Below are 9,771 nucleotides of genomic sequence, written 5' to 3' on the forward strand. Positions count from 1 at the left end.
TCCAACAGGGTCTTGGAGTTGTCAAGCTCTAATTACGGGTCTCTGTCAGTTCTACGGAGTACCTGTCACCTCCAGCAAGGGCATCAGGCCCCCTACTAATCGAGCTTTCATCAAGAAGTACTGCGTCTCCAGGCAGGCGCAGGGCGAAACACCACAGCAGCCTGGGGATGGTCGGTAGCGGGCAATAGACGCACCGCCACCACCTTTAGAGTTCACCTCTGCTCATCCACAAAAAGGTTTGAGTATTGCCTACGACACATGGCCGACCAATAGGCAACCAAGTCCAAAGCCAAAGGTAAGCAAAGTACTAGGTCAGTGACCGACAAGTCATAAGGCGTCCAGCTAAAGACGTTAAAGAAGTGCTACTAGGAGGCAACCTAGTACCTTTTGAATCTATGCTTGTTATTTGATCACTTTTTATAGTAGGACGCACCTAGTTGCTCATGATCTTGGGGATTTAAATAAAACAAGCGCAAGCTCGGAAGGTAGTCATACCTCACAAAATATATATATGTATGTTTAGGTAGTGAAAATACCCTAGATATGCATGTATGTAAACAAAAAAAAAATACTTCACAAAATATATATGTATGTTTAGGTAGAGAGATACCTTAGATGTGCGTGTATGTAAACAAAAAAATACTTCACAAAATATATATATGTATGTTTAGGTAGAAAGATACCTTGGATATGCATGTATATAGCAAAAATACCTTACAAAACATATATAGGTATGTTTAGGTAGCAAGATACCTTGGATATGCGTGTATATAGCAAAAATACCTCACAAAAATATACACATGTTTAGGTAGCAAAATACCTCATGAAAAAAAAAACAAAAAAACAAACAAGAAAAAGAAATAAACAAATGATAAAAAAGGAAAAGAAAAATAAGTTGTCAAGCTGAAAAACCAACATGCTTTTGAAAAGAGATGACTTCCAACTTTTCTTTGGAAAAATTCACTGATCATAACTAGTTTTTGAAAAAATGTGTATACACCTGAAGGGTGAATGCTGTGAAGATTTTCCCAGACGCCCAAAATGGACTCGGATGAATGCACAAATTGATAAAAGAACATATTTTGGAAACGTTGGGTTGACTAAAATAGAGGAAATGAATCCTGAGCCCTAGCATCACATGACCATAAAAATTTGACACTTGAGTGTCCGCATAGGTGCATGCATGACCAGTTTTGCATGAAATTTCCAAATCATCATTTTTGCATTTGTGTCATGGAAATAATGTGGGGCATCCCTTTTTATCCTTGAACCAAACCAAACCCTGACATGTATCATGTCTAGCCATTCTACAAGCCTTGAGCCAAAATCCTGACTCACCATAAACCTTACCCTCGGAAGCAAAAAGAAGAAGGAAAGGAAATTTCCAATCAAAGAGAAAGCAAAAAAGGAAGGAAAGGAAATTCCCAATCAAAGAGAAAGCAAAAAAGGAAGGAAAGGAAATTCCCAATCAAAGGGTGGGAGAAAGAGAAAAAAGAAAAGAAAGGAAATTCCCAATCAAAGAGTGGGAGAAAGAAAAAAGAAAAGAAAGAAAATTCCCAACCAAAGAATGGGAGAAAGTAAAAAAGAAGGAAGCTCCTGGTCAAAGAAACCAGAAGAAATGTGCAGAGAGGTCTTTGGACCAGACAATATCTGAACAGTACAGAATTGTCATCAAATGAACAAAAGAAAGAAAAGGAAGCCATGACCTAAAGTGGTCTTCTCCCTTTGATTACCAACCAAAATCCTGTGCGTCGGTGACTTGTTCGCCTCGCGCAAAACCAAAACAAAAAAATCAAAAGCCAAAAAAAACACACAAAAGCCGAAAAACTCCCCAAAAGAACCCATTCCCAAGGGAAGTCCTATTTGATCCATGATCACGCATGTAATTTTTGATTTGATAGGAAATAATTTGCAAAGTCAAGTCATGACATATCTATGGTTCGGAATTAGGATGAAACACTTACCTGTGCGAGATTGATACACTTTGAGTGGATTTCTTCTATTTTTGTCGAACCCAGTGTTTCCTCTAAATGGTCATTTAGAAACGAAATGCTAACATCCAAAATCTCATTTATGGTTATGGGAGATTTCATCAGCAGACTCTCCTTCCCCGGTAGACGCATTGTTTTTCACTCAAAAAAGCATATGCTGCTCTAAATCAGTTGGAATATTTGTCTCTTTGCTAAAGCATGTTTGCATTTTAGTGGAGAAAACACCGAGACTTTTTCAAGTCTCACAAGTTATCCAGAACTACGTAGGTCTGAGTTCCTCATTGGAGGATACGTAGGAGCAAGAGCCTCGCTTTTGTCGACCACACCGCCTTTTGTTGCCATGACTCAAGAGCTGGTAGCCCGCGGAGACACCTTACGGTTATCCGCACCTCGTCATTCAGAGACCCCAAGTGTGATTGATGAGCAGAGGCCAATGTGGTCATCTGCGCCTTTTCCGGAGATGTCAGCATTTTCCAATGGAGACTTTTCAAGTCTCACAAGTTATCTAGAACTACGTAGGTCTGAGTTCCTCATTGGAGGATACGTAGGAGCAAGAGCCTTGCTTTTGTCGGCCGCCCCATAATCTTTGTCATACTGACCCTGAGGTCATGTGACGTGCACCTTTGTATCATCCAGAGGCGGCGGGCCCGATGATACGCGGAGATACCTTACGGTTATCCGCACCCTTTTTGTCATCCAGAGGCGGCGGGCCCGATGACAAGCAGAGACCAAGTTTGGTCATTCTGCACACTTGTATCATCCAGAGGCGGCGGGCCCGATGATACGCGGAGATACCTTACGGTTATCCACACCCTTTTGTCATCCAGAGGCGGCGGGCCCAATGACAAGCAGAGACCAAGTTTGGTCATTCTGCACCCTTGTATCATCCAGAGGCGGCGGGCCCGATGATACGCGGAGATACCTTACGGTTATCCGCACCCTTTTGTCATCCAGAGGCGGCGGGCCCGATGACAAGCAGAGACCAAGTTTGGCCATTCTGCACCCTTGTATCATCCAGAGGCGGCGGGCCCGATGATACGCGGAGATACCTTACGGTTATCCGCACCCTTTTGTCATCCAGAGGCGGCGGGCCCGATGACAAGCAGAGACCAAGTTTGGCCATTCTGCACCCTTGTATCATCCAGAGGCGGCGGGCCCGATGACAAGCAGAGACCAAGTTTGGTCATTCTGCACCCTTGTATCATCCAGAGGCGGCGGGCCCGATGATACGCGGAGATACCTTACGGTTATCCGCACCCTTTTGTCATCCAGAGGCGGCGGGCCCGATGACAAGCAGAGACCAAGTTTGGTCATTCTGCACCCTTGTATCATCCAGAGGCGGCGGGCCCGATGACAAGCAGAGACCAAGTTTGGTCATTCTGCACCCTTTTGTAATCTAGAGGCGGCGGGCCCGATGACAAGCAGAGACCAAGTTTGGTCATTCTGCACCCTTGTATCATCCAGAGGCGGCGGGCCCGATGATACGCGGAAATACCCGAGTGGTTATCCGTATAAACATTCTTTTGCTATCTGTAAGACATAACGCTTGATAGCATGCAGAGGCTGACATAGTCTTCTGCACCTTTTGTTCCTCCGGGAACAACAAGTCATTTACATGCGGAAATTTCATGGTCACCCGCGACTCTCGTCAACCGAGAGGAGCGAAATTAGTGTCGTACACTAATTTTCGTCCGGGTACCTTTGCTTGATGACATGCGAACTTTCTTTGGTCCTTGTGAGGTGCTTGGCACCCATCATTAGGCAATTTGTGAAATTCTGGGAACAACAAGTCATTTGCATGTGGAAATTTTATGGTCACCCGCGACTCTCGTCAAATCGAGAGGAACGAAATTAGTGTCTTATCTTTACTTTCCTTTTATCTCCAATAAAAGACAAGTAAAGAGGGGCAACTGTCATACCCTAATTTCGTCCGGGGACCTTTGCTTGATGACATGCGACCTTTCTTTGGTCCTTGTGAGGTGCTTGGTACCCATCATTAGGCAATTTGTGAAATTCCAAGACATGCCGGAAAACCAAAAAAAATATTGATGCACAATCCGTAAGTTTCCGTGACACACCGGAAATCAAATGGAAGCATCGTTGCATAATTAAGTGAGGTTCCGTAACATTCCGTAAGTCAAAAAGGGGATGATTATGTAATCCGTAAGGTTCCGTAACATTACGGAAAGAAAATAAGTATCGTTACGAAATTCGTAAGTTTCCGTAACTTTACGAAAAAAGAATCACCAAAAAACAGCAGAGGGGGTGTACTTAGTAAAAATGGGGGTGCAAATAGCACCCAGGCCCACTTGGGCCCTCCAGAATATTCCTCCAGAAGGCTGTTGCTTCTGGAGGAAGCAACCTGGCTCGCCTGGGCGAGCTGGGCGGCAACCACCTCCCCTATTTTGCTATAAATAGGGGAGGAAGTGAAGAAGAAAGGGGTTCAGCCCCTTAGGCACTTCTCTCTCTTTCGAATTTGCTTGGAAAAATTGTTTCCGTGAAAAAAATCTAAGCCGAGGCGCTTCCGAAACGTTTCCGTAACATTTTCCGTGAGGAATCTCGCAAAGGTTTCAACCGTTCTTCGACGTTCTTCATTCGTTCTTCATCGTTCTTCGATCTTCAACGGGTAAGTACCTCGAACCAAGCTTTTCGATTCATTCTATGTACCCGTAGTGGTCCACATTGTGTTTCGTGCATTTTTATTCTCGTTTTGTTTACTTTTTATACCCCCTGTTGACGTGCTTAAGCCATTTTACTTAAGTCATTTCTCGCTTAACTTAAAAATAAAATAAATTTCCACCGAACGTTTGAATTGTATTATCCGTTAACTTCGGTTAAAATGAATTCCGACCGTTCGGTCGTGCCGTAACCACGTTGGAAATCAAAGAGGTAAAAAATAATATAATAATCAAAAAAACATCTTTTAGTAAAATAAAGCGGAAAATCAATCGGACGTTTTCTCTTTGGGATTTCTCATTCTTAATCGAATTGATTAATAACTAAAGTGAAACTAAGGCTAAAATCAACTCGCCTAGTCAAGCTCGTCCACAAAAATAGGCTTTGGAAGTTTGTCATTTCAATTTCTCATTAAGTAAAATGGATCATTTTTTAAGGTCCAACGCCTTAAAATGATCACGTCTTAAGTAAAAAGAATCACTTGATAAGAAAGAACTACGTAGGTCTGATTTTCTCATCCCAAATTGAGGAATACGTAGGAGCAAAGGGAAACACCCTTGTCGACCACAAAAAAGAGAAAAATATAAAAAGGTACGAAGGACATAGAAAATGTAAAAAAGGGAACATAAAAATCAAAGTCATGTTTGCACATTCGATTAAAGGCTGTCGTCCCTTGGGACGGACGTGTGGGGTGCTAATACCTTCCCCGTGCGTAAATACAACTCCCGAACCTTTCACTTAAAAGTTCGTAGATCGCGTCTTTTCCGGTTTTTCCGACGTTTTCCTCGAATAAACGTTGGTGGCGACTCCGCGCGTATTCCTTTCGTGGAACACGCATCCCGCGAGTCACGCGTCGCCCTCCCGCCGAAGGGTAGGTTGCGACATGAGGTCACATGAACGTCTATATTGAAAACACAATCAATCAAATGCTTTTTTCCTTTTCTTTTTGAACTTTTTTGCTTTACTTGTTGTTTATGGCATCCTTACCAAATGTGTAGCACGAGCAATTTCTGATTGAACGGTCTTGGAAGTCATAACTTAGGAGCGCAAGCCGCTTGAGCAAACAAACCAATGGCTTGCACCCACATTCCAGTGGAAGCAAAGATGTAATTACGAGAGGATGAGGGACAATGATGTCAAATTTATCCATTTTATTTAGCATTGTAAATATGGTTTACAATAATGGCATAAACTTGAAAATCCAAATGAGTCATTAGAGACATCTAACAACAACCTTCAAATTGCCCCATCTGTGGCATCTCTTGTCAATGTCAGGACTTACACGTGATTCTCCTCAAATTTCAGCCAGCCCGCATCAATTAGACCTTGCACCTTATGCTTCAGGGCCCTACAATGCTCAATGGAATGTCCCGGAACTCCTCTATGATATGCACATGTTGTGTTCTAGTCGTATCCTCGGAAAAATGGAGGTTAAGGAACCCTGGCAGGGGTTATGGCTACCATTGCATTATCAAGTAGATATGGGAGCAAGTTAGCATATGACACTGGAATTTGGGGTGAATCCTACAGTCTTTTTGCTGCAAAATTCCTTTCTTGGTTGGTGTTTTGGTTTGTGCTAAAGGTGGTGTTCGTCATTGGAAGTGCGGTAGATAGGCTTTGTGGTTGATTTAGGGATGGCCTTTGTGTATGATCGCGTGGTGGGTAATGAGAAGAGATGATATTGACTGAGTAATGGTGTTATTGAGCTGGTGGGGGATTTTCCATGTAGGAACGGCAGTTGCAGCATGGGTTTCTCCTTCATTCTCACCCTCTTCATTTGCCCCAGTTTTCTCATTCGTCCAAGCAGGATGATTAAATTTTCCTCTTTTCAGACCCTCTTTGATCCTTTCGTTGGCGAAAACTAAATCAGCAAAGCTTGAAGGTGTGTAGCCCACCATCTTTTCATAGTAGAATACTGGTAATGTGTCTACCATCACGATTATCATCTCCCTTTCCATCATTGGGGGTGTCACTAGGGCTGCCAGATCCCTCCACCTTTGGGTGTATTCTTTGAAGGATTCATGCTCTTTTTTGCACATGTTCTATAGTTGCATTTTATCCAGAGCCATATCAGAATTGTACTGATAATGCCTAACGAAGGCAACCATTAGGTCCTTCCAAGAATGGGCTTGGGAAGGTTCCAAGTTAGTATACCAGGTGGCAGCTGCCCTAGTAAGACTTTCTTGGAAGAAATGTATTAGCAGTTTCTCATCTTTTGCGTATGCCCCCATCTTCCGACAATACATCTTTTAGATGGTTCTTAGGGCAAGTAGTCTCCTTGTACTTGTCAAAGTCCGACACCTTAAACTTGGGAGGGGTGACGACATTGGGTACCTGGAACAACTCTTCTAGGATAGCAAAGGCATAACCTCCGCTTCCTTCAACGACCTTTAGCCTTTCCTCTATATGATCCAACTTTCCCATTTCTACCATGTGGAATGCAAGGGGTGTGGTTGTGGGTGATACTGAGGGCCCTCCAAAGTGTTTTGCAGGGGTATACCACCAACTGCTTGCCCTTCAATGGCATATCCAAGGCAAGGCTCGAAGTCAGCTAGATTGTGGTGGGGAATTTCATGTGTCTCCCCCATGGTTTGAGAGACATGTGCATGATCAGTTTGAGATTGTTGGCTTTCAATGAGTATGGGAGGAGAGTTATTAACATCCTCGTTGGGAGTGTATGCCACATTGTGTGGTGTATAGTTGGGAAGCAAGTCATATGGTGGAAAGGCATGCTTGTTTTTGCACTAAAAGGGGGCCCCTCGTACTTCCCAACTCTTTGCCTTCCAGACCTACCATATCTGAGGTTGGATGATTTATTTGGTTGAGGCCCTATGGGAGGGTCAGGTCCACCTCAGCAATGGTGCTGGTAGCGGTTATTGCAACCGCATTGACCTCCATTATCTCCTTTATGCTCATCATGGCCTCCATCATTGTGGCCATTTTCTCTTTCAAGGCCTCCGTGTCGGCCTTCACCTGCTCTTGGACCTCCTCCACTTCACCCATTACTCTAGCATGGGTTTGGTAAGGGCACTGTAAAGCATGTTCTTTCCTTTTGATAACAATGATTAAGTTCGTTTTTTTTTTCAAGGAAAGAATGCAATGAGCAATGCAACCAATGAAAGCATGGATGTATGCGAATGATGCACAGTTGAAGTATTGCGAACTTTTAGGCAGGACATAGGGTTGAATCAATTTAGATTTTCAGCATAGTCCATGACATCTTTGTCAAGGTGAAACTAGAAGTAACAAGGACATCAACAGTCCTAAATGTGTTTGGCAGTAGACGAAGCAGCGATGTAACCCAATCCATCTTTTGCCCCAATTTTTTGCAAGATGGTTACTTCCATACTTCAACTTAACTTGATGAACCTTTTTTGTAAAAGCATGAGCTTGGTTCAACCCCATAACCCAAGGAATGGCAATTTCGATAGCCAATACTTCGACAACATTTCATAGAGATGAATGACTCGGGCATACTTATGCTATGCATGGCAAATGTAATTATGAGATTGAGATGCCCGAAGAAACCTCATTTCCTAGTTAGCCATGCTTTAGGTACCATGTTCAATCATTTTTGTTTTGTTGTTTTTTTTATTAGAAATGGGTTTATGATCCCAACATGGTTGGCTCATGGTACCTAACACATGCAACTAAGAATGCAGTGTGAATTTTCACACTTCCTTTTTTGTTTTTGTTTTGCAGAGGAAAACGCAAGGATCATGCATGAGCAAACATGAAAACAAAAGGTATGCAGTTTGTAGAACAAAAAGTATGTTGAATGCATATGCATGATGATGCAATGACTCATGCAAAATGTGATGCTGGAATATGATAACAGAAAAATGCAGGAACGATATGTTCATTATGATGCCATGAAGAGATGCTTATGCGATGCATGATATGAATGCATTTACGGACACGAGAGCCCGGAAAAGCATCTCTTCTTACTTGCGCATTCGGGGGTGCAGTGTCCCATGTGTGCAGTTAAGAAGGTGATATGGACCTTCTGGCTTCCCATGACAAAAGACAAGACCAACATATGACACAGGCGTGACGACATGATGCAGATGCGCAACAGCACAACAGGGGGATGTACACAGCATGGCAATATCCTCAAATAATCACACAGCAAAGGCGCACATGACCTTTAGGTTATATGCATGGCAGTGTTTAAAAAGGCACGCAGCATGTTCACTTCGTGCCCCTATTTTAGGGACCTAAACGGGAGGAACTAAAAGGCTTTTAGTGATAATTCCCAAGGTGGTCATATCTCTCTTAATGGTTTCTAGAGGTATCATCCCCTTCGAAAAAACATATTGCGGTAGTAGGGATTACTAGCAACAATATGTTATCAAAGAGAAAAACTCTAGATGAGAGTTCACTGTTATCAAGAGAGTCGGAGACCTAGCATGACCACAGATTCACCTCCACTCCTTATGTTCCCATGGACCCGGGTATGGTGTTGGTGTTGTGTGCATCAAATGAATACATATTTATCCCATGCATACATTAAAACACGCTTACAACATCAAAGAAGTTTATACAAGAACATAAAGGAAAAGGGAAATCGATGAAAGGGAAAACACAACTTTTGCACAAAAGATTAATAGGCCTAACTCTCTAAAAACAGTCCTTAGTGGAGTCGCCAACTGTCGTAACCTACCCTTCGGCGGGAGGGCGACGCGAGGGCTCACGGGTGCGTCTTCCAAGGAAGGAAGGCGCACGGAGTCGCCACCAACGTTTATTCGAGGAAAACGTCAGAAAACCGGAAAGGTGTGGTCTATAAACTTTAATCGTGAAAGGTTCGGGAGTTGTTTTTACGCACGGGGAAGGTATTAGCACCCCACGCATCCGTCACAAGGGATGGAAGCCTTCAATCAAGTGTGCAAATATGACTTCAAAATTATGTATTTTCCCATTTTTTATGTTTTTATGTCTTTTTATGCCTTTTGTATTTTTTTATCTTTTTGTGGTCGACAAGGGTCTTTCCCTCGCTCATATGTATCCTCAATTGTGATGAGGAAATCAGACCTATGTAGTTCTTTTAGAACTAAACGTTGGTTAAGTTGTTTTTATCTTTTTCTGCAAGATAGATTTTAATTGA

This window comes from Glycine max, chromosome 16 (assembly GCF_000004515.6).
Source record: "Glycine max cultivar Williams 82 chromosome 16, Glycine_max_v4.0, whole genome shotgun sequence".
NCBI classification, from domain to species: domain Eukaryota; kingdom Viridiplantae; phylum Streptophyta; class Magnoliopsida; order Fabales; family Fabaceae; genus Glycine; species Glycine max.